Below are 26268 nucleotides of genomic sequence, written 5' to 3'. Positions count from 1 at the left end.
AAAAATAAAAATCCATTATACATGGTTCACATGTTAGCATCAGTGATCTTAAAGTAGTTATTTCATTCTTATTCTCAATTTCTCAATAAGCAAAATTATGCAAGTGTCTTATTTATGACTAAACAGTGCTGTTCAACTTCTTACTATTTTTTACTGGAAAAGTATTACTCTATTGTACACATTTTCATTTTTAATAGATGATTCACTTGCTTGATACTAAATGGAACAAATGTCTTAGTAACGTAATCAAAAATATGCAGACATGTGTTTCCAAAATTAATTTTGATATTTCCTGTCACTGAACTTGCCTCATCAGAGCATAATAGTAATTTTATAGTTGTAGCAACGCTGATTTCACCACATAAGAATCTACAGGAACATTTGAAGTTGCACATGCTCAAGAATTTATTTTTTTTGTCCAGAGCAGCTACACAGCCAGTTTGCTTCAAATTCCTCTCATCTTCCCTTTAAGTCGGGCAGCAACTGGATTCTGAATTTCCAAAGAACAATAGTGTAAATCACAATCTAGACGTACTTATAGTTTCTCTCTTCATTCTCTCTTACAAAAAGCTGTAAGTTTCAGAAATCACTCCTATGCTTTTTCTTGCCATTTAAATCACTTTCTCACTATTTGAAATATGTATCTTGATTCTTTTAAGTAATTAGGCAATCAGTAAAAAAAAAGAATGTGGGCTATTATACTTATTGTTCAAGGCTTAATTTATACTAGCCACTGCAGGGGTATACCGAACCCTTATTTTATAAAAGTCCTTTTCCTCCTGTTTCACACAACATTTTTCAGAAAATAATCAGTTGTACAAAAATGTTAACATATGGCAGTATTTTTGGAACTGCTGTAGAATTAGAGGCAATAAAATCGCCTCGGACAAGAAAGAACAAATAGGCCAAACCAAATAATTATTCTTGCAGCTTTCTTTAACCACTAACTCCATTTTATATGCAGTTTCCGATCTCTCATATTAAATCTGATCATATATATTTAATTCCATTCTTAAAAATTTCAGTAGACAACTTCAGTGCTAACCTACAACTGCCCTGTCAGAAAATCTTTGATGTCACAGCATAATAGCTCCTGAAAGAACAGCACTAATACTTAATGTAACATGAAACCAGGGCCCTGCAGTGGGGCTGTCTGCTGTCAGGAACGAACAGTTTCACTGCTGTTCCCCAGAAGTGACAAGATTGAGAACTAACAGGGCAGCACCTTCTCAGTGCTACAGACCTGTGCACCAGAGTCACTGCAAATCCAATTTCATCATTTAAATATACCAGCATTATTTAAAAACAAATAAAAATGCCCAGCATTACAGCCATAGTTCATCTGAGATGTTCTCTTCATCTGCTGTAAATACAAACATTCTGATGCAAATACGAATTATTCCTATGCTGCAAATAATAAAACAGGAATCTGCAGTTATGTGGAATTTCCTTAAATTTCATGTTTTTAAATAAAGATGCTGGTGTTGCCCAATGCATTCAAAATCCTTTTCCAGAATTTATAATTTGTCTTGCTATGAACTTTGAATCTCTTATTTTGAGTTGAAATTTTAAGATTAAAAGGATCACTAGCTGGTCTTCAATAAAAAGCACTGATATTTTTCTCAATTACTAACATGGATGACTATGGGCTCAGCTGTGACCTTATTATCAGATGTTTACTAATGAAAGCCATTGTATCTGTTAGAATGCACTGGAAGATCAAATTCTAAAATCTTACATGGACCCAGTTCTGAATGGGACCAAATGTCCTTTGCAAAGTGCTCCTTACAGTGGAACTAAAGCTTCTCACAGGAGATATATGATACTTTCAGAATCAGGCCCCATATGTCTGTGTTTTGAGCCCCATTTCTTGACCTCTTTTAAAACGTTTTTAAGTTTCCCATGTAACATTGCTTTAGGACAAAATATATCATTATAAATGAGAGCAGCAAGCTTCCAAGGAAATCAGCTCCATTGCTGGATTTATTTTGTGTCTTGGAAAGCTGACTAGTCTATTTTATAAACTAGCAATAGCTGTATTTTCAAAGTTTATAAAACCTGGCCTCTGGCTAACTTGTAAACATAGGATATATTATCCTTTTGCTTGCAAAGCTTAATCCCACAACTGTCAAGCTGAATAAACCTTTAGAATAATAGTAAAAATACAAAAAACACTTGTCATTAGCAGAAAACTGAACTTAGATTGAGATTAAAAAAAAATCAGTGGCAGTCTTCGATGTATTTTGCTAGTAAACATGTAACTGTGAACATGTTTATCATATAAATTTCTCAAAAGCATTCTTGAGCCATCTAGTTTTAAGAGACATGAAGTGATAAGTGCTTTTTAAAAGTATCCATGCTTCACCATCCTCTCTCAATGAATCTTTGACAGTTGGCAAAAATAATCTGTAATGCTTTAAATCATGTAGGATCTTATTGACACTGAATTAGAAATGAGATTCTTCTTTTGGATTCAGAGCACACATCCACACAACAGCATTAAAAACTATCAGCTCATATATTTGCAACTATTATTATTTATTCCTAGAACACACTTAAAACTGATACCCATAGTACAAACACTCAGTTAGAGACAGTCGTTACCTTAGAGTCTAAGTAGATCAGACAGGAGGGGAAAGAAGGGTACTGCCAGTAAAGTAACGTGTTCGTAATCACAACCCGTGGCAATGACAAAACAAAGGTTAATGCCAAGTTCTCCCGCCTTCCAGTTCAGTGGCACCCGCGCTAGTGCCCAGGGCTGCCGGAGCGACACGAGGCAGGTATATTGTTCGACCCCTCAGGAATTCACCTAGAGCTGTTTCCGACGTTACTGCCCTCTGCTCTCTGTTAGACCTTACTGGCCCTCCACTTACACATTGTATGGTTTGAGCTGCAGGTTAATCCAGCTCACTTTGCTACAGTGATACTAACTGGAAGCTTTCACACAGTTATGTACTGCACTTCAGCTGAGAGGCAGGAAAGAAGAGCTAAACGTATGATTTCTTATGTCCCTCCAGCTAGACATGCAGCAACTTGCCTGTCTACACGCGAATCTAAGCTACATATGCTTTACCTCAGCTATTTTAAAGATGGTGCTTAAAAAGAAACACAAACAGTCAAGATTTAGGACAGCACTTAACAGTACCCATATTCCGTCTCTGTGGGAGCAAGGAAAAGCTCTGAGACAATGAAATTCTCTTTCCTCACTGATCAGACAAGACCAAAGTTTGTTCCTGTTCAGGAAAAACTGCATCCATTACTTTTGCCTGAGATGTCTACAGTTTTCTTGTGTTTCTTTTTTTTAAATTCATTTTGTTCATTTGATCTTTTTTGATGCTTGGTCATGAATTTAGAGAGAATGATGTACGTATGCAAGTGAAATTTTAAAAATATAATTGGGAATAATCATACCACAACAGAAAAAGATTCTCTGGCTTCTATGACTCTAGCAACATTAAGGTAGCAGCAAGGTTATACCGTGTAGTAGAACAGGTGAGAGGAGGAAGAAAACAACTCAGAACCATTACCCTACATGGCCAAGACATTTTGAGAGGAGACCAAATATCTGACTGAACTGTCTAGAGACCACAGTTCAGAGAAAGCCCACTGCTAATTATTGGCTGAAGAACACTCCTTTGGAGCGAGAAAAAAGCTTGTAGAAAGCAAAGAGAACTTGGAAGCAGAAAAAGTCATTATAAAAAAAAAAATTATCTTCAGAATTTGATATACTAATAATAGTTGGGCATTTTAATTTCTGCAGATAAATAACATAGTTCTAAACAAGGGAAGAAATAAACTCTGGGTCAAACGCTAGAGTCTCGATCAAAAATCTTAACATTTTCATATTAAACAGAAGTTGATTATAAAGAACATACTTATCTAACATCAGTAATTATGCAAAATGAGCTATTCCCTCCAGAGATTATCCATAGCTTTCTAGACAAAACAAGCCCCAAAAGTTTTTAAGCCTGACCATGTTGAAGGCTGATCATCAAACAAAAGACCAGCTCAGTGAGGAAATGCATAAACCAAAAAAATAAATAAAGCACCACTAGTGAATAAGGATTCAGTCCCCCAAAGTGCTAAGCATGTTGGCTCCAATCCAGCAAAGTACTTAACTACGTGCTGAATTTTAAGCACATACATAGTCTCATTCCCACTAAGGTTATTCATGGGCTTTAAAGCTCAGCATGTGCTTACATAGTCTGTTGAACCAGGACCAGAGCACTTGGTATCTTGCAGGACTAAACCCTGAGTGTTATCAACTGGACTTAAAAGAGCTCAAGCAAATGAATTTTCTACCTGCCTTAGTCAATAACTCTGACTTTCATTCTGAAGACTTGAACCATTCAGAGATTATGAGCTCAGATTACCCTTCTTCCACAACTACAAGTAGAAGAATGTGGAAGCTCAGCAGCCATTCCTATGATCCACTGTAGCATTTGCTTTTGATTTTTGGAGGATCAAATATATATAAAAATATATATATATATTCCCAGTGATTTCCCCTTAGGCTTACAAAAGAGCCATGGACCAAAGCCCATTGGCTTCTCTGGCTGAGAAGCAGCACATAACTGAGCATGTGCACCTGAGTTTAATTGTAAGAATCATCATTGCATGAATTATTGTGAATAAATGCCAATTATCCAATTCATCATTGATATTTATTTTAATACAACAATTGTGATAAGAGTCAAACTGCTCTTCACACATTTGATTATATTTGCTATAGCTCCAGCACTGGAGAAGAGGCAGCCCATGGACATCACTGACCTCTGGCAAATGAGAATTTTCTGCCCAGCAACACAGCTCTGCTATTCACCATGAGAGGTCTGAGGCCTGAGTGTGACCTAGGAAAAATGGCTTTGTCACCTAGTGTGCTTTCACACGAGAGACAGCACAAGAGCAAAATGCAAATAAAAATTAATTTCTCACATCACACAAGTAATAACTGATGTTAAAACATCCTTTTATTTGTGTGCAAAAGGGGTTGTTTGTTTTATGTTTTGCCCCTTTTTTTAATTTCATGGCCCTATTCATTGCAAAAAAAAACGGTATATCAAATATTTTTAAACAGGAATAAAGACATTTTATTAGAATCTGAATTTTTAAAAAGTTTAGTAAGATACTGACACATTAATCAAGTGAGAACTTGCACACAGAAACCAGAAGAGGATGGAAAGAACCCCATGCACCATCATGTCTGAAACAAGGTTAGAAACAAATTGTGAAAGGTTTTTATTTTGTGTAATGGTTGCCATGCCTCATTTGGACAACTATACTACATTGTGGCATAGAAATTAATTAACAAACATGCACAGCCAGTAATAGAGTGACCCTAAAATCATCAGACAGTCAAGACTGGCATGATCTGGCAGCTTTAACTGGAGAGAACATTACTCTTGGGAAGCCTGGACTACAGCATTCACCAAGAAAAAGAGCTGACATGCATCATGGCGTATTTTTGTACGCTCAAGAATTCCAATCAAACCATAGCGATAGATGATCCTACTAACCCTAGACACTCTTATGAGAGATATGGGGGACCTATGGGTCCTTCCCTGGAGATTCAATAGTTCAGTGCCTCTCAAGATGAAGCTTCATATTTATTGTAGTTATAGACTAGTTCCCTATTTGTTATCTCTACAATACAACACACAGGCCAGCCTGGATCTGTTACTAAGTGTGGTGCAGTGGCTCCAGCCCAGCCTAATACGCACAACCGGAAGACTGCAGGCCATGATTTAGTTCTTCTAAAAGAATTGTCTAACACTGGAAGTCCAAAAAACCTCTCACTGAAAGCATGTTATAAATACAAGAGCTTCACAACCTTCCAGGAAGCTGAGAATATATGAAAATTATTTTTCCATTTTACATATCACAATATTCTCAACTCTGGAGATTATACATCCCAATTATCAACAGCTGTTCAGTCATTACTCCCACTCTAAGCTCAGTTAATATCCCATTTGATTGTGAGTGACAGCAATGATGATTTTGGTATCTTCTCAGTTTCTTGGAAAGTGGAAGGGTATAGGTGAAGCAGGAGAATAAAGTCGTTAAATATGACTTGAAAGGCTGTATCCACTAATATTGATCTGACCCCACATATCCTAGTTTTCTTTGTTTCTTATCCTATCCCCTCCCTTTCTTTACGCCCTCTCATTTCCTCTCATTCCAGTATTCTCCCTCCCTTCCTAGAAACTGACTACTTCAGGCTCTAAAGCACCTATTTCATTTCCGCTTTGCTTTTAGCTAGTCTCAAACCTTCATTGCTAACAAAAGCTACCGCTCTTCCACTCACAACTATATTAAAAACATAAAATACAATTTTGTTTCACATCAGCTTAAACATTCAGATCACAGATTGGTGTGTAAATGTGTTGGGATTGTTAATTTACACTAATAATTTAGAATCTGGAAAGTCTTTCAGTAGTATTCGTTATCTATCAATTGTTAGAAGGATCAGTAAAACAAAAAATTTTTAAGATATTCATGCTAATTATTCACAGGCACTTCATATAAATAATACAACCTTTATGCACACACACAAGACTGACGAAAATGTACCAAAAAAAAATAAATCACTGAACTGATCCATTCAAACCTTCCCTTGAAGCCTACCTTTTCTCAGAGACCAAAGGCAAATAACTTCTGTCTCAAAGTATTTGTTGTGAACAACTTCATTATGAGCAACAGAAGAGGAATATGGAGCTCAGTCTTGAGTATAATGAGCACTAAAGGGGACTATTTTGACCACTGCAAACTTTCTTAGAAAGTCAGCATTATAGCAGCTATATGGAAAACTTGTAATAATTTAAATGTTTCAAGCTATGATCAGATAATATTTGACTGTAGAAATTCCCTATGAATGTTCAATAGCAATAAGAGCATTACAGTCACTATTCAGTTCAACACAGTCTTCTCTCCCATCTTTGTCCTTTCATATCCCTTCCCCTCCTCTTCCTCTCCCTTTGTTTTTTCTTCCCTTCTCTTCTCCCACACACTTTCAAGAAGGCCCAATTCAGCACAGTGTGGCAACAGCAGAGACCAGTGACAGCTGCTGCTCCAGCTACAACAGCGAGTGGATTAAAAAAAAAAAAAAAAAAAAAAATTCAAGGGACAGCTTTAAAGTTAGGGAGAGCTGTTTAAATTGAATATGTAATACCTCTGCTGAGGATTTGGACTTTAGCTACACTCAATAGGGGTGCTTCATTACCTACTTGTGGGAATGCCACTTGTATGTGATGAGGTCACAGCCTCCTGGCGATAAATTTCATATCTGCTCTTTAGCCCGGTCAGCTGAAAACAAACTAGCAGATGCCATGCTGATTTGCATCTAGTTGCTATCAATACTAAAGAGGCAATATGTGAAAGACAGGAAGTATCATGTGGGAGCCACACTTAGACAGCATGAGGGGAAACAAGTGCTCACCTTCTTTATCTAATCATCCCACACTGAATTACTGAAATAGAAAGTTTTCCACAGGAGGAATGCAGTAAGCAAATATAATTTTGGCCTGGATTTGTCCCTTACTGTTTAATTTGTTATCCTAGCCATTTCTGTACAACTTTTACTAAAAAAATCCATCAGAAGTTGGTTCAGCAACCGTTTATGCCTTGAAGTTTACACTTCTGTAAGAGATCACACTCACTCACAATTCAGCTAAAAAATTCCTTCCTGCTCCCTCTGCTTTTGGTCATGTTATGCAATATACTCAAAATCATGAAAACCTGAATTCAACCTGTCCAAGGGCAGACTTCATAAACTGAAAATCCAGCTAACCCTCAGTAATTACTTCTTAGGCGTATCAGCTGCTTTCTCTCACCTATCTATTTTTTCTTTTTCCCCGAAAAGACTACACACAAAGCTCAGAGGATTCAAAGTCTTTCACTTTTAGGGCATCACCTTGATTTCAGGTCCGTAATTTGATTCCATTCCTATCACAGAGTGTTATGCAACGGTGTTTTCAAAGCAATTGTTAGTGGACACAACCACTCACCTCATAAAGCACATGACAGTATATCTTCACTAACATCACTAATTAGAGTTTTTGTTACATTCTTAAAATAAACATCACAGATTGAATTGTTATTGTTTAGTGACAGTGAAGACTGACATAATAGAGTTCCCACTGCTGGAGGAGAAGGAGGAGAAGGGAAAAAAATTTCCCCAGCCTTTTACCAAAGGTTATGTGAAGATCTGCAAAGCAGGGAACAGATGCCTGCTTAACTGCTTGAATACTCTAGACATGAAGTCTAGGCTGAACTGTGTGGGTCAGCAAAGAGACACACTTGGGCTGACCTTGCTGTGTCTATGAGGGTTCGTACACAGAGGTAGCAAAGGGTCAAAAGTTAGAGGGACTGTTGGGTCTAATGGGGGCTGCTTGCAACCTGCCATCCTCCAGAAGCATCATATATATGGTGAAGCCCAGAGGCATGATAACGCATAAGCTAATATAGCCCCAACCTCAGTAAGCCATTCTTGAAGAATAAGGGAGTCTGTGATTTATTTACCTGCAGTGACAATATAGCTTTGAAGTAGAAAGGCTAACAGAGCCTGCTCTCCAAGTGAAGAGGCGCCAGAACTCACAATGGCCAACATTAATAAGTTCTTCTGCCTTAAGGCAGCAAGGTGATTGCCTTGCTGAATACTTTAAATCTAGGCAGATATTCTAACACGGAAATGCTCCTTTTTCTCAGGTAGGTATGCTGACAAATTTGTAACTTGTGATACTCTAACAGTAACCAAAATACATAAAGGACCCTGTTAAGAGGAATACCAATGATCTGTTGTACTACTGCAATACAGAATTGACAACAAGTTATGTTTTATCTTACTCCTTTTTCCAGAACATTATTTGGTAATACCTTTCTTCCTTGATCTCTCCTCTGTTTCACACATTTTTGCATCTCATTACACTTCTCTAAACTTACTACTAATAACCTGCATAGCCCTTATCCCATCTCAACCCCAGTTAACCATCCTTTAAGCCTATGAAATCAAGATGAATAGCTGATCATATCTAACTTGTTTTGAAATAAATGAAAATATTCCATTGTTACTTTAAAAGAGAAATGCCATTGGTGCAGTAATTTCCACCATAGATCCATGGTGGAAAGAACACGTAGTGTAATTGGAACTAGAGCCTATAGAAGGCTACCAAGCACTGCAGTAACTAGCAATTACACTGATGACACTACAATTAAAGCTACTACAAATTTGCTATTTGCTGGTATAACTAAAAGTGAAATTAGAATCCTCCTTTCTATCCTTTTTCATTCCCCTTTTCACACTGATACCCTGCAAAGGTGCATGTATGTATGCATATGCACTTACGCATGCAAGCATGTAGATACAAAGTGATGAAAATAAACCAGTGACATGTTATCTTTCAAGCCTCTCTCTACCTGAAAAACAAACACACACTTTCCCCCAATAGAAAAAAAAGTAAGGCCCCATATCATAAAAATATACTAGTGGACATATTATCATTTTTGACCAAATACTTCTATATCAAATTACAAACTGTAGATACATTTTCCACTGGAGCAAAATGGGAAAGATCCCATTTTACAACTGAATGCACATACCAACATTAGTCAAAATGATACTTCCATGGTTGAATTCAAAACACCCAACTCTGTCAAAGTGCGAAAGGGTTTTCCTAGAATTCATCTTTGAGCTTCTGGGCAAGTTATGAGAACAGGCATCTATAACAGAACATGAGTTTACTAAAAATAAATTGAAACATGTCTGTTTATGTACATAAAAATTTGACATGAGCACATCTATACTTACTTGAACTAAAGTTAAATAAAGTATGTTCTTACTGTAGTGGCCTATGTGAGTCCCTCAGCAGTGGACTGGTGACATGAAAGGTTCTGTAGAAAGTTAATCTGTCTCAGTAGACCAGAGTGACTGAAAGAAAAAGGGAATATGCATAGCCACAGGCTGCACAGATACAGGAAGCCAACAGCCAGAACCCCACAGAGTGCATACACTATACCAGAAGACCCACTGGAAGAGTAGATATGGGGAGACAGATGATCTAGTAGTACACAGTTTACATGAGATTAAGTTCAGTTAATTTCATCCTAAAGCCATAAACAACATCATGTAGATGAACCTGATTTCTGATCTAACTGAAACCAAAGCAAGTTATTTTCTACATTGAATTCAATGAGAACAGAGCCTTCACAGGCAACCCAACTCCTAGCACAGTCACAGAAAGGCCTTTCCATTGAATCCAGCAGGAACTGGATTGTGTCCTACGGAACACATTTGCAGCAAGAGTAAAATAGCACTCCACCACTTAAGTAAATGGAGTTACTCTGGCTTATGCCAGCTGAGGATTTGTCCCCATGTGTCTAAAATGTTCCTCTGAAATAGCTCAAAATTTAAATACTGAATAAATAAAATCCTTCAAAATGTTCACTCCAATAATAATAGGTCAGTCAGGTGTATGAAACATCTCTTACCTGGAAAGTTCCTAAAATGTGATTCATTATTTAGTTTCACATATTACTTCAATAGCTGGATTTGGTACTTCTAAGGTAAAATGCAGCAAGTGTCCTTAGGACACTACTCTACTACATTTAGGAGAGGAAATGAGGATTAACCGAGCCAGTTACAACTATAAGAGGAATGCAGATGGGCAACTACATCCTATCTTAGCTGGAATTAGGCCATGACATTGAGGTTAACCCCCCTACTTGTGCAAAAATACCATGGGTTTTTACTAACCACAAATGGTCAGGATCTGTTTAACAAGCTCATCCACAACAATAATACAAATGTAAAAAAGCATACAGAACATCCTCTAAAAGTGTGATATTATAGCTCGAAGTACTCACATACTCATAAACCAATTGCAATCTGTAATTGATAAAAATGAAGCAAGATTTATAAGATTACCATAACACTATACTCTATTTAAATATGAAGACTTCCCAAAAGTTTCACCTCAATACTTTTGCAGCATTAATGGACAGAAGCTCTGTAGAACAAGTGTCTGAGTAATGAGGGCATTTGCAGCGCTCACAGCCTCCTCCACACTGGGACACTGACCAACACAGTTTATGAAGTAAACAATTTGACAGCAACCCTTCCGGAACAGCTACTTAGGAGGACAATCTACTCTGGAATTAAAGTCATATCTATTCCAGAATACAATTTCCAGATGAGGAGCTCCTGTGGAATAATTTTTGCTGATTTTCCCACATAAGCAGGTCTTTGAAGCAATGTATTAATTCTCTTTATGTTGTGTAACAATTAGTCAGAATTAATAAATACATATTGTATCATTAAAAATATTAGGTTCCAGTATATACATTTAATTTGCCATAAAGTATGGTACATAAGAAATCACACCATCTTCCATGCACCTAAAAAGATATTAGCATTTTTCTTTCTAATAAAACACATTTCAAGCAAGCAGTAAAATTTCAGTGGTATGTAGAAGGGGTCTTAGAGAAACACACAAAAAAATACGACTATAAACAAGCCATCATTCTGGTAAGAGGAAATACAAACAACCAGAATAAAAATAGTTGATGCACAAAAGCCATAATGAGGGGGTTGCTCAAAAAATAACTTCTACTTTGAATGGTTTGGATGAAATACAAATTATCCACAGAAAAGTGTGGACTGGCATAAATGTTTGTACAAAATTATAAGTATATTTCTAGAAGTATGCAAGAGACAACCGCCTGCATGCTGCACAAGGTCCCAACAACGCTCTGCTTAAGTGCTAGTGCACAGAGTCCAAACCACTGCATTTTAATTACTATGCAGCCTCAGATATATTGCCTTTGATATGGAAATGTTCTTGTTCTCTCATCTTCACATACGGTCTCATGCACAGAAATCTTTATCTGATTCATAAAAAATAAACTAGAATCCAATCTCAACACCTGACCTCAGTGCTTAGAAGTTTTTTACTAAGCATGGTGTCACTATAAAAAGAATGGCTAATATTGGTGTAAAGTTAGATATTTTGAGCAATGATATGAAGGATTTGCAGTTAGGAATCAAATCAATACTGCACCTCTGAGGGTTTAGAGTTTCCTGTTGCCTTATGTCAGTCTATGAGAGACCGGAGAAACAATTGACTGTATACCTTTCTGTCAAGCTGAAGAAGAAAGAGAAAATATATAAATGACATCCTGTCTTACCACTGATAGAAAAGATGCATTTCAGGCACACGCCGTATGAAACAGGTCATGAAAACTAATAGCTCCCTAACATCAAACTTTACACCTTTTTTTAATTTGTGGATAACATTTTTATGCATATTTTAAATGTATGCACTAAAAGGATCACACTATAAGAGGCAAAATGTTTCCCAAGCTTTACTTTATCAAGTGGGTAAAATAAAGAATATTTAAAATACAGGACAGTAATTTTCTATATCTTAAAATAATATGCTGCCGATAAGAAGGCTAACAAATTTTGCTTTGATAAATTCTACCAGTCACTCAGAAAACATTATATATTCAGATGCATTTAGATAATTCTCCTAGCTCTGTAGAATTGCATTCTGTTTTTATAAAGAATATGATCTTTGTAACCTCTCTATAGAAGATAATGACCCATCTGTAAATCATTTTATTGCAGGTTATCTGTTTTTTATCACTTCTAGTACCTGTCTGTGCCTGATATGATACCCTTAAACACATTAGCTTGATGGAATGTTTCTCCCGACTTCAAAAAACATCAATTGATAGATATGTATTCTCTGCTACAAATGAATGACTGTGATTAACCTAGTTTACCAATATATCTAATTTTATATTATTCTTTCCAATTTGCAAGACTCACAAAACATTTGATTAAACTAATTCCCAAGAAACAATTTTCAAACTTAGGCTACTGTTTTCTTTCTTCTTAATTTTACAGGACAAAACTGTAAACATAAAACTGATATGAGGTTTTTAAAATATACAAGAGGAGGAAAGAAATATCTATGTACTGATTCTTGTTTCTTTAAGAGAAAATCCATTTTTCAGGTTCCTGTTGTATTAATTGAAAGAGAATTATTTAAAACTTCACTGAATACTTGAATATACGATGGGTATGTGTTTCACCAGTGCCAAAGAATTCCAGACTTCTTTTAAAAGACAGTAAACTAAAAATTGGCAGGAAATCTCTTACAATGATGTCACAAATATTTGTTGTTGCCACAGAATATTGTTCTAAAAGAACACCTACTTCTGTGCTGAAAAGGCTTTGGGAACATGTAATTATCCAGTTTTATCACTGTAGAAATCGGCTGCTTTCCAGCAAATACGTCTATCAGATCTCTCCCTTCTGCGCAAAACTACATCTAAATAAATATACCCATATATTCATATAGGCATCACACTGACCGAGTACACAGACCTACTAATGACAGGATTTTACCATATTTTGTCGCTTTTAAAACATGATGTCATGGCTTGTAATGATGTATCAATAAATACTCTTAAAGAATTTTATATGCCAAAAAAATTCTGAATAGCTTGTGTAAAATAAAAGGGAAATCAGTTGCTATGTTTCAGTAACATGTCTCAAAGTTCCCATTCTTGCTATTCTACCTAAGAAAAAAAAATAGAAAACTGCATGTAGACCTAAACAAAAAGACACTGAAAGAGAGGAACAGAAATGAACTTACTAAGGCAAAACTTTGAAATGTGCACCTTTGTATTTTGTTGCTGCTTGACTAATAAAGCTGTATGTGAACTCCCGAGTATATCAAAAAGCAGTGCTTTTCTCTCAGGTTCTGACATCATTTAGAAACGTTTCAAAGCTCTGTTTCCTTGACTCACTATTTTAACAGAAATGTTTTTAAAATATGTCATTGTATCATGTTAGCTGACATAACTTATATATACACATACACAAACACCCCTCTTTACATAACTTTTAAAGCATTAGTCATTACACACAACCTCTGCCAAACAAGCCCGTTGATCTTTCAAGTCACACTATGGAAAGGGAAATATACATCACCCCATTGTATGGGGTGAAAAGTGTATTGCTACTTCTCTTTCCTAAGTAATTTTTGTTCTGTGAAATAAATAAATAAATTGACGGAAGCCTTTTAAGTGTGATCCATATACTTTTAGGGTGAAATCAAACCAAGTGTAAAAGATTAATGGATATGCTTCCTGAAGTGGTATCTCCCAAGATGACTACAGTGTTTAACAGATATAAGGTCAAGACTAAAGAAACTTTCTAACACCCACTAAAAACAAAATATTTGCTTCTGCTATCATCATGCAAAGCTCTGGCCTTCATTACCACAAGATATTCCAAGGCCTCCAAGAGCTGCAGACTTACATGTATATTTTCAACTAAAAATATGATCAAAGATTCAAAAAAAAAAAAAAGTCCAAAGGGATTTTTTTTTCCATTGAGCAAAAGAAGTTCAGCTGGAAGTGACCACTAACAATTGTTGGCCATATATTAAAAAGCACTGGCTAGGGAACAGGGACTGGCAGTCCACACTTGTGAACAAAATCAAACTGACAGGCAAAGGCAACTAGCTTTGGACACTAGCTAATATTTTCTACAAGACAGACACTAATGGCCTAATGAAAGAAATGGATCAGCTTCACTTTATTTCTCTTCTCCTTGCTTGCACCAATGTGTAAACGTAAGAACAAAAAAATGAAGCAAAGAGTTACGTAAGTTCAACACAGAATCAGTAACGTGCCGGGGGAGACAGCCATCTGTCTGACTCCCTTTATACTATGTATTATACACATGGCACTAGTTTGCACCCTACAACTAACAGAAAAGGGAACTAAGTGAGCTTTAAAGCAGTGTAGCTAAGTCTCCCAGTAATACAGAAATAAAGTGGAACTGCGAGAAAGAGAGAGAAAATAACGCATTTAGCAGAGGATGAAAGATTTCTGAGCAAAGGGCCTCTTTTATTCTCATCCCTGAATGAACTAAAGTTCTGGGAGAGGAGGCCGGAGAAACCAGTGAGCGAAACAAAAAGTATGACAGGAGCAAAGGAGCCAGAAACTGTGAATCCAGGCTCAAGGTGGGCAGACGCCGGGAGCCGGAGCCCGCAGCTCGGCGTCCCCGGGCGGCATGGGGGCCGGGCCGGGCCGGGCCGGGCCGCGGCGCGGCCGCTGCTGCCCGCGGGAAAGGCGCCGCGGGGCTCCGGCCGGCCGCGGCCGCTCGGGGCGCGGAGGGCCCCGGCCGCCGAGGAGAGCGACGCCCGCCGCCGAGGGCTGCCCGCGGCGGGACGGCGTGAGCAGCCGGGGGCCCGGGCGCCGCGGCGGGGCGGGGCGGGGCGGCCGCACGCCCGGCGCCGGAGCTGCCCGGGGAGCCCCGCGCCGCCACCCCGGCGGGCGGGCGGGCGCTTGCCCCGGCCCTCGGGGGCCGCAGCGCGGCCGCGGCGGGGGCTGCGCCCCGGCGGGAGGCGGCTGCCAGCGCGCCCCGGCGGGGCTGCAGCCGCCGCGCCCGGGCCCCGGGCCGCGGCCCCCGCGCCCGCGGCCAGCGGGAGGCTGCCGGCTGGCAGGGACAGCATGCCGGAGCCGCGGTGCCCGCGCCGGGGCTGCGCTCGGAGCGGGGACGCCGCTCACCTTCCCCTCCCCCCGAGGAGAGCACTTCAAAATGGTTTTGCAGACGCTGGCCAAGCTGCACTTGGTGCATTGATTCCAAGTACAGTGCCTGGTTTGGTTTCCGTATATTCTTTGGCTTTTAATAGCTAGCTGAGGAAAAAAGAAAGCATTATTGTTTTCCTTCTTCTCTCATTGCCTATTCTAAATTTGACTCCAAAGTTTAAGCAGTTGAATTGGCTAATTCTGAATACAGTCTATTGAGAGACCAGACACAGCAGTATATCCCTGTATAGCGATAGATACAATGTGCTGAATTGGCAGTCTAATTATAAATGTGGCATTTGGACCTCCTTTCAGACCCAGTGCCACCTTACCTTATGAGGGAACTTCAACTACAGCAACTGTTCAAAACAAAATGCCATTACAGGATCAGCTTCACCCAACACTAGAACCAGCCAGGGGATTGTTTTACAAACAGCCTTTCTCACTTAACGCAAGAATGTATTATAAGAAAAAGTTATGGATAGTGCAGAGTCTGAAGAAAATGCGTATGTAGTTTCTGCCAGGTGTCGAGCTACTTCAAACTGCAACATACTCCAAATGACCTCATTATTTTCTCTTAAATGTACTCACTATAAATAGATTATTTTTTTATTTTTACTAGAATGAATTGCTAGGTACGCTTGCTGTTTATATTCCGAGTATAGCGAGCATATAACATCGTGAGCACAGAAACACACAAAATATCATGGCTCAAAACAAAAACCTGCAATAAAATCTTACCAAAGAACTCATGACATGCTGAAAAAGTTTTTTTAAGAGTCTTTTCTATGGAAATATTTGTATATAATGGCAGACTACAAGCACATATCTCACATTCATTCTTACTATTTACTTTATGGTATAATGGCTTAATTAAATGAGTGGGCACAAGCACGTCAATAAAACAAGTCAAGTCAAGTCGAAGTCTCAAAACAGGTTTCAAAATTACTCCATTACACGAATACGGAAAGGGAAATTCGTTAATTTTTGGACTCGAACCCCTGTTTGAGGACTGGTTAACACTGTTCTCCTGTCCTTATGATCAGCAGTGAAGATGGAAATACTAAAAATGCTAAAACAAGGGTAAAAGAAAACACTATGAACAAAGTGCCGATCATGTGCCGAAGGCTATTTAAATTACTTTAATAAACATATACCTTATCTACAAACAGCAGGCGAAGATATATTACTTTATCACTGAAAGTTTCACCGTCTACGTTTTTGGGAAACACCCCTAGGACAGAACTAATCTGTCGTCCCCAGGCTCCCAACGTGCTGGCTCTCTCCTCTCCTGAGAGACACCCCTGACACTCAGACACAACACCAATTGTCTTTTCACGTTGCCACTTTCACTCCTTCCCGTCCTTAAAAAAAAACCTGTGAAACGGTCTGTAGAAAGCAAAGACAGCAATCAAATCGATATGATCAGTGCCTCTGACTGACCTCCAGGCCCTGCTCTCCTAAAGCACACAGCCCCTGCTGCAAAGCGGGTTAACTGCTCCATGCTGTTCAGCAGCACTGGGACCCGGAGGGAGGAAGCTCTCTCTCGGCAGAGCAGCAATTCACTGGCAGATAAATTATTAATGTACGCGTGTAAGTACCTGATCATATAAGGCGTATATGTGCCCTTTCACATCTCTACATACACATATATATGCTACCACATCGCAGACACACGCGTACATGCATTACACGAGAATACTCAGCAGCCTTGCCCAGTGCCTGCTCCTCTCGGAGAGCGCAGGGAAGCTGGAGAGGCAGAATCATTAGCTCCCACTGATAATTCTTTTCAGGATCATGAATGGAACAATTGTCAAAAACTGCGGGAAAAAAAACAAGCCCTAAGACTATTATATACAGACACAGCTTGTGTGCGCACATGTGACATTTTCAGGCAACACAGATTTGTTCATAAACTCTTCAGCATTATTCGAGATAAAACATTAAATTGCTTATACAGTTAAAGAGGCTCCTTATCCCTAATCAAAAAACAAACAGCTTCGAAGGCAGTGAAAGCTAGGAAAAGAACAAGCTCTCCACCAGACACACCTTGCCTTACTTGGATTCTACAGCACTGTCTATAAACAGCTGCTATATGTTGTTGCACTGCCACTACTTTATTTAAATAATAATAATAATAATAATAGTAAGTGAAATACTTCCTGAAAAACTTACTTTGCATTTAGTTTAGGCACTATTCTTTTTTTCAGCTCGCAAAGGAAGCCGTTTTGTCCAGGTTAGGTATTGTCTACTTATGGATCAGCCTCTGGCTAAGGGTTTATTTTAATTTATGGCTTATGCATTCTTTTAAGGTCGATTTGCATGACCTCCGGCAAAGAGCTAAGGCAGCAAGAAATCCCAAGTCGAATGTTGCCACAAAGCGGCACAGATCTTTCCTTCTCATGGTGTAAACAGAGCTCCCTGATGATGGACTACTTTCTTCCCCCCTCCTTCTGTATCGCAAATTAGGGTGTGATATCAATTTTAAAGTTTTCAGTATAACTTTATCCAAACCCTCTGCTTGGAGAGATAAGGCGCCACCACAGGAACTACACTTCCTCGGGATAGTGCCCCGTTGTGGCCAAAAACAACATTACCACCTACAGGTCCAGTACCTTTGTATTATTGCATGCTCCGTGGATAGCACTTATTTGTGGCGAACTTCAAAGCAATTACCCACCTCAAACTTAGCGGAGAACTTAAAAGCACTACTAAATTCCTTTCGCCTTTCTCCATTCCGTGTCTTTGGGGGCTAGCCGTGAAGAGAAACCCACGCGAACATTTCGGAGTAATGACAGCAGCTCTCTGCTCTCAAAGATTTATTTCGGATTTTATTTTTCCTCTCTCTCTCTCCCTCTCGTGTTAGTTTCTTGCGTACAATATCTTCCTAGCACCATGTGTTCGCCTGCCGTGGGTGATCTTAAAATACAACGCTGATCTGTCACTATATTTTAAAATAAACTCTACTCGGGGAGGATGAGAAAGTGTTGTGATTTCAAGGTACTGAGGTCCCTTAATGTCTCTGAAACCTCGGGATTCAAACAGCCCCGGAAACTCACACGGGGACGAGACTATAACTACTTTTCCCTAAAAACCCTCGTGGTACAAAAGTAAATAATCGTGCAGGGGGAGGCGGAGGGGGAGGGGGGAATTCAGCAACGTTAAAAGCTAAACAACAGATCTACCTCCGGACGCTGCTGCTTTAGTCAATTGCAACTAACAACCCATTAAAGACAGCGCAGGGGGAACCGGATTCTCTCCTGCAAAGCGACATAAATCCAGCGAAAACCCACTAAACCACCACCACCACCACCAAGCCACGCAGCACTATACACCACAGCAAACAACAGGTATACAACACAATAGGGCTTTTTTTCCCTGGTTACCTCCTCGGGATCCAGTGTGGCACAAAGCAATGGGAGAGCCTCCTTTTTTTTTGCAACGCGCTTCGGTAATTTTCATTAAAAAAAAGAGGGAAGGAGGTGAAAGGAGAGAGAGGAGGAGGAATAAATGGGTAGTAATTCAGTAAAATAAAATAAAATAAGATAAAATAAAATAAAATAAAATAAATGAGCTAAAGTCTGCTGGTGTTTCTCCGGGCCATGGATGTGCAGGATCCCGATCGTTAGAAGTTTGCGGATGGGTTGCCTGGAGATTTGGTTACAATCAGGTTCATTATTATTATTTTTTTTTCCTCCTGAAACAAGTGAAGGCGATGGTTACTGCTGTCAATCTTGGCAATCAATGTGAGCGGCCATGTCGTAAGTATTCAAAGCATTTCCCGTCGTGCAACATCAGAAAGTGAGTGGCCAGGGCATTGATCTGAGGAAGGCAAAAGGAGGCAGGGCTCCCCCGCCCAGACAGCACAGGCAAGATGAGACAACACAGAGAGAGAGAGAGAGAGCGAAAGAGGGAGAGGGAAGGAGAGAGAGGGAGACTGAGAGCGAGCGAGCGGGGAAAGCAACAACTGAAGAGAAAGTGAGCACAAAACAGAAAGTGAAATCACCCCAGGCTGCCAGCCGCATCCCCGAGAAGCTATCACCACTCACATTGCTATTAGACAAATGAAACCTTAAACCTCTCTACTCTAATGACCACTGATTGCCCGGAGTGGTGAGGAAAGGTACTAGAAAGTTACCGGGGAGGGGGTGCGAGGGCGGGGAGGGGGAGGGCGGCGGGGGCCGGAAAAGGAGGAGGGGGAGCGGGAGCGGGGGGTCCCGGGAGAGCCGAGGACGCGGAGCCGGCGCGGGCGGAGGGCAGAGGCGGGTTACAGCCGGCACCCGGCGCGCCCCGCACCCCGCGCCCCGCTCCGACCGGCCGCGGGCAGGCACGCGCCGAGGGGCTCCTCGCCGGCTCCCGGGCGCAGAGCGCAGAGAGAACAGAAAAGGGCCAAAAGGCGGAGAAGAAAAAGAGAGAGAGAGAGAGACAGACAGACAGTCTGCAGGACATGGGATGGACTGGTCAAGAACCGGGGACAGAAGACAAGCCATCAGCAAATGCTCACTGACAGCTGATAAACGGGGCTCTGAGGAGCCCGATCCCACAGCCCCGTCGGGGTAAAACCAGATGAAATGTAAAGTACAAATTACACCAGGGATGGGAATCTGGCTATAGGCTACACCAGCCCACGGGAGAGAAAAGGGAGAGAGGAAGGAGCAGGAACTCGGAGTCCAAACTAGGTGAGGGTGCGTTCAACAGAGAGGTGAAATGTTAGCACAGTTGGAAGAGACAGGTATGGTGTGGGAAGAAAAACTGATTTAGAACGGACTCAAGTTAAGGCTGGGATCCTCGTGGCGATGAGGAGAGATTTCAGCAGCGGCAGTCTCTCCCTCTCTTTCAAAAGGCAACAGATAGGGACTTGAATACAACTTGAATACCAATTTAGGAACTCATGCGCCCTTGGTAGTGCTAATTGGAAGAAAAATCTGGGAGAAAGAAGGGAAAACTAGAAGGAGATGAGGAGAAAATCAGCCAATGGCACACAGTAGTGCAAAATCAGGAAAGCCTCTCTCCTGTATTTTTGCATTCCAAAGGTAAATATAAAAGAGTCTTTCAAACTGCCAGGGGCCCGCAGATCAGGTGGGCAAACAACGCCGGAAAGCTAACGTCTCCCTCTTTTGATATTATTCACACCTAGGCTAAACTGTTGTTAAGATGGGAGTGCGGAAAGCAACCTCAAGCCCACAAAATGAGAGAGAGAGAGAGAAGTTGTTGATTCATCTCTGTATTTTTGGCACTTTCTCCCCATTTTCCAGAAGGCGCCTGGAACAGTTAGTAACAGAGAAACTTTTTAATTTTAAAATAGCTTCATAACTTATAGAGGCCAAAAAGACGAGGAGAAAGCCTGATTTCGCTTTCTTCCTCTCTCCAGTAGAAATTTGAGGAAAAGGTTAGAAGCAGAAGTATACCCTGCTCTCCTGCAAATGAACCTTGCTTCATCAGAACGTGATGAAAATCGAACATTAACGTGATGACACAGGACTGATCTGATCCGTCTCTACGCTATTTTATTAAGCTGGAAAACTCAAAACACTAGTAGAGTCGTGCATATTGCATCCTCTGCCTTGCTATCCGAGGTATTACCGTCCCTCTCTAGTCGAGTACAGAGAAGATGAGTTTTAAGTCAGAACCTCTTGAAATAACGGGACTATTTTATAAAGTATTTTTGGCAATTCCACTAAAAAAAAAAAAAAAAAGAGCATTCAAGTATTATTCGGTGAGAAACAATCACTTTGAAACAGAACTTTAAATGTATCCATTAAAGCTTTATCATTAAAATAGCTGGCTGAGGACATAACAGCTAATTTCCATGCATTCTTTTAATTCTACTAAAAGACACTAACAAATAAAATTCGGAGACGGGGGTAAATTGTAAGATTGTAAATACTGAGTTTGTATTCACCTGCGTTCAGCAAATTCAAACTATTCTCCTGGCTGCAGTTATTTAGAGTATGGATTTAGCCACAGGAAATAGCTTCCTTTCCAGATATTGCTATGTCCCTTTTAATCTTTAATTACAAGAATTCCCGTAATTATTCAGTGACACTTTCCTTTTAACACATTTAAATCTGCTGCAAGTAAAGGAAACACCTTGACTTTTTGCATAACTAGTAGCTTTGGCATCAAAAAAAGAAAGAGTTCTGTAAGAAAACAACTGCAATCAGAGTACAAGGATGTACCATCCTGTCCGGGTTTACTACGCCATCCATTTGTTACTGTAAGTTTTCTTTCCTTTCAAGAAACAAGCAGAAAAAATACATCCTCAGATGTAGCGTCCTCCTTTGAACAACCTACTAAGTACGAGGCAGTAATGGGGCAACAGATAATTAAGACATCAGAAAAATTTAACCGCCCACCTAGATCCAAATCGGAAGAGCAGCTCTGCACTCCCGAAAATACTGTGCAGAGAATGGCACTAAGTTGGGGCAGGACACCGCAGAGATGTGTCCACATTCCCAGGCGCAGCGCAAGTAATACACTGTATCTTGTTGCTTCCCCTGTGTGATCAATTAAGTTGCAGATGTAGCACTCACTGTCAAAGAGCTACAACTTCTCCGCGGTAGAAAAAGAGGACTTCTCGCACACTGTATGCAAACGTGGGCGTATGTGCGCTGCTCAGTACCAACTGTGTTTCCCTCTTTGTTTGCATAAGCGAACATCCGCCGTGTTAACAGGTATACACGTGCCGAGAAACAAGAAATCATTTTTACTTTTAGTGTTACCATTCGCTTAATGTCTGTATTTTAAGGTACTTCCCTTGCTTTTCCTTCACAAAGGCTACAGACAGCCACAGAAGCAGCGCAGCCAGATGTTGAGGAGGGATGCTGAACTGCTGTGGGTCCTTGCAGAGGGCAGGAATCAGAGACTCTCAGTGCACGTTGGGGCACTTACCTGTTCACAGCTGTCACTGCATTTTGCGCGCTCTTCGTAAATACATTAACGTAAAGCAATGTTCAACAAGCAATGCAACCTGTGTGTTAAGTTTCACACACCGCATCTTTAAGATGAGCAAATCTACAACTCCTGCAGAGTTGGTAGAACAGTCTCTGAAGTTTTGATTCAAAGGGCAAGAAATTCCACGTTACAAGTCATTCACACATTCACAAGCCATTCTCCCCAATTAATGCCGAACAATTAACAGGCATCTTTATAAATTCACTCTGCTGACACTCTCCGACAATGAAGACTTTTTATAGGCTTGTTGAAAATGTTCAGAAAAACTTTTGTAAAATAATCAACTGCATGTGAGAGAAAGCTAAAGGAAAAATAAGTTAAAACCTGATCACACGATTGGAAAAAAAGTTTTGTTAGACTAGATAAAAGCAGATTACTGCACATTTCTTCACAATCAAACCCATCAGCTGATGCATGCTCCCCTAGAACAAGAACCTCTGGCGATTTCCTCAAAATTTAGGGGATGTTTGCATTTTATTAGACCCAAAGCAAAAGATCTGACTGAAAACAAAAACTCTGAATTCCTGAAAACGTCATCTGCTAACACAATGTATTGTCCTGGCGGAAACAGTATCAAAGAAAAGGTTTTAATTTCATTTGAAACTGTACATTATCTTGATAGAGAAGCAAAAAGCTGCAGCAACAACAATCTCCCCACTCCACACCCCCGTTCCAAAAAAAAAAAAAAAAAAGGGAAAAACCACATAAACTTTTACAAAGAAAATAAAAGCAAGTTTGACATGAAAACCCCTTCCTGTCTCGGAAAGTTCATTTTAAAGGTCCCCTCTGTAAATCTAAAGTGCAAACACCAGGCTAAGGTAGTGAGTGGCTGGAATTTGCATGCTGATAAGAGAAGGCTGTTGTACTTACAGTGACAGAGGGCAGGCTGCGGAAGAAAAGCTGTTTGTGTTAGCCTGAGAGTCACCCAGGGCTGCAATGAGAGGAGAAGAGAGGAGTGGGAGTGCCAAGCTGGATACACCTTCACCGCATCTCATCACATCTGCCAGCCTCTCTCTCCCTCTCTCTTTCATTTCCACATTCCCTTTGTTCCTGAAAAAAAAAATCTACACGTCACATCAGTCCCCAGATGCAGTCTACACCAAAGAAAAAAATGAATAATTCAATCAAACTGTGCATAGTCTCTAAGGCAATAAATCTATTGCACTTAAAGAAACGAAGGGTAATTACCGCTATAGAATTAGAATAAGGCCAGAGAGCGCAGGGATCCCAGGGTCTGTAAACTCCACGGTCAAATAAAGTTTCATTTATTTAATCCTTTGACAACCCCAGTGTAAACTAAAGGGTAGGATCAGAACTTATTCCGGGTGGGTTTGAGAATGCTTGAAGTGAATGTTACAAAAGCAGAGCGCCCGTGATCTGTAATAAACACAATGCAAGGAAGTAGAAGTGTTTCACTGCATCACCTCCAGGGTCCGTTCCCCCCTCCCTAACGAAGAGCAGACCACACTCCCACCGGCTTCTGCCGCTCTCTACAAGTGCAACGGGAATCGCTGGCAGCGAGCAGCAGCCTTACCTGCTCCTAGATTTCAAATAAAGCCTTACAAAAACTCATGGTAACCGGCAATTTTGTTCCACGCTCTGGCGGAGAGAAACCATGGGGGATTTGCACCAGCAAAGAGTGAATAGAAACGTTGTCCCTGACTTCTGGATTTGTCCTGGGCTGAGTTTAGGGGAAAGCCTGCCGGGGGCGGGGGGAGCACGCTCGGGAGCACAGCCCAGGCAAGCGGCGGCAATGCTGTAACAGAGCCCTGCGACGCACCGACCTAGGTAGGATGGAGGAGAGCCACAGTTTTCCCTCTCCTACCTCTAACGTTGCACTCCCGGCTCGGAGGTAAGATGACTCTATATTGTGTTTATTCTCTCCGGGTAACTCAGGTCCCAGGGGCATGCTTCTGTGTTAATGAGGGCGGCGGCTTAGGGCTGTGTCTCAGATCGTTGTATCAAATCAGGCTGGAGTTTAACATCGGCATCTGCTGCTTTACACTTTCAATCCCATTCTTTGTAAACTTCTCCTGGGGGTAGGGGGCTGGGGGAAGGAGAGAGAAGAGGAAAAAAAATACCAGGTGAGGCTGTGCTGTTAAGATGACACAAACCCTTAAACTCAGTTACAAAGCGAGGCTCATTCACAAAGCGAGGCTTTGTGCCGGCTGGAAAGATTAAGACACCTTCCACTGACGTACGGAATAACGCATCTCCCATCCTTGAACCGCTTTAAAAGACAGTTTTGATTTATTCAAAACATTAACGGAACTGTTATTCTAATAAAGGTAAACTAGAAAACACACTTGCCTCTCCGTTCACTTGGGCTTTGTTTATGTGCTTAAAACGCCACCGTGAGGCAAGTGCAAATAAAGCAGCGAGAGCAAACGCCTGCCAAGGAGCTCTCGGATTAGCACTTCGCAAAGCAAAACAAACAGCGTTAGCAACATCGCGAAAGTCATCGAAGAATCTCGCCCTGGCAACCTGCTCTTCCAATGGCTCTTGCCATGAAACGCCAGCCGGAGCCTTCCTGCAGCCTCCCCCACGCTGAGCAACTCCACAGACACACACACATGCTCGCTTGCTTGCTCTTTCTCTCTCTCTGAATGATGTGTGGATGAGAGAAACAGGAACAGAATTTAAGGCTCGGAGATGGGAATACACAAAGAAAAAAAAAATCAGGGATTTTCTTAACCACATGCCCCCGAGGGCCTCTTTTTCATTTGCCTTTCACACTAGAAATCAGAGCACACATTGCTTGTTTCCACAGTGGGACCCGGGTATAGTGAGGCAAGATCCCCTCGGCCCCCCCTTCCCTCCCACACAGTAGCTCACTATCTGTAAAATGCCTCCAATCTCACTGTTTAAAGGGGGGGTCCTTTCAGAGCATGTGCTAGGAAATACTTCTGACTGCTTTTCCCAGCTTGTACCCCATTCCCCAGACAAACTCAGGCCAAGTGCACTGCTCAGGCTTCCCTGGAAGATTGTTTCTCTAGCCTTTTAGTTGTTTTCAATTCAGGGGCTGGGTTTATGGTTCATAATCTATACTGCAGTTATTTTTTAGTGGAAGGAGAAACAAAAAAAAAAGCAGGATGTTGTGGCCCACAAACAGTACCTGGAGTCGTGGTGCTTATTTAAAATTGTGGGCAAGGGTCAGTCAGCACAATGAGTTTTTTAGGCATGCTCCAGGCACAAAAAAACTATAGCATTGGATCAGCAACAAGAGATGAGTCCTAGTGATATATAGGGGCATAAATGCATCATGATACATTGCAATTCTTAGCTGTATCCCCATGAAAAGCCTTACACAGAGAGGGACCCCCCCACACACACACACAGAGGACCTTCAGCAGCAGCTGGTGGGATTGGTGCTCTCCCCGAACCATGGGAAAGCATTCATCACATCAGGGCATCCTCTCATCTGCAAGAGCACTAACTACACTGGCAAAGTTAAAGTCACCAAACTCTTGACGGCAAGTCATACTAGTGAAGTAAGCTCTGCAACTGAATCATGAGACCACTAATAAGAAGCTCCAAAAGAAACCTGGTATTACATTCAGCTGTGATTAGAAATCACATCAAGGTTTACCAGCTGATACTCTGTAGGTTATCACGTTAAAAAAACAACAGTGTGACTGTGGGAGGAACAAACTTTTCCACTGAAATGGGTCTGCTTTTCCCATTCTGTGTATTTCAGCTAACAGCTAGATCTGC

The 26268-nt window shown here is 40.8% G+C and overlaps 1 protein-coding gene across 8 annotated transcripts in view; it reads right to left on the bottom strand.

The window, feature by feature from the left end:
- Positions 1-23683, bottom strand: part of SOX6 (SRY-box transcription factor 6) — a 381215-nt gene extending 357532 nt beyond the window's left edge. For 2 of the 8 annotated variants that reach the window (XM_067296074.1, XM_067296075.1), the window contains exon 1: positions 23425-23683. The gene's annotated coding sequence lies outside the window, so the exon portion shown is untranslated. Of the gene's footprint in view, positions 1-9802; positions 9923-17775; positions 18038-18986; positions 19719-23424 lie in introns of those variants that run through there. The other 6 variants (XM_067296077.1, XM_067296068.1, XM_067296072.1 and 3 more) reach the window with 5 other exon arrangements.
- Positions 23684-26268: the final 2585 nt, after the last annotated feature.

This window comes from Apteryx mantelli, chromosome 4 (genome assembly GCF_036417845.1).
Source record: "Apteryx mantelli isolate bAptMan1 chromosome 4, bAptMan1.hap1, whole genome shotgun sequence".
Classification (NCBI taxonomy): domain Eukaryota; kingdom Metazoa; phylum Chordata; class Aves; order Apterygiformes; family Apterygidae; genus Apteryx; species Apteryx mantelli.
The sequence above is the reverse complement of the archived record's forward strand: the minus strand, read 5'-3'. Positions and strand labels throughout refer to the sequence as shown.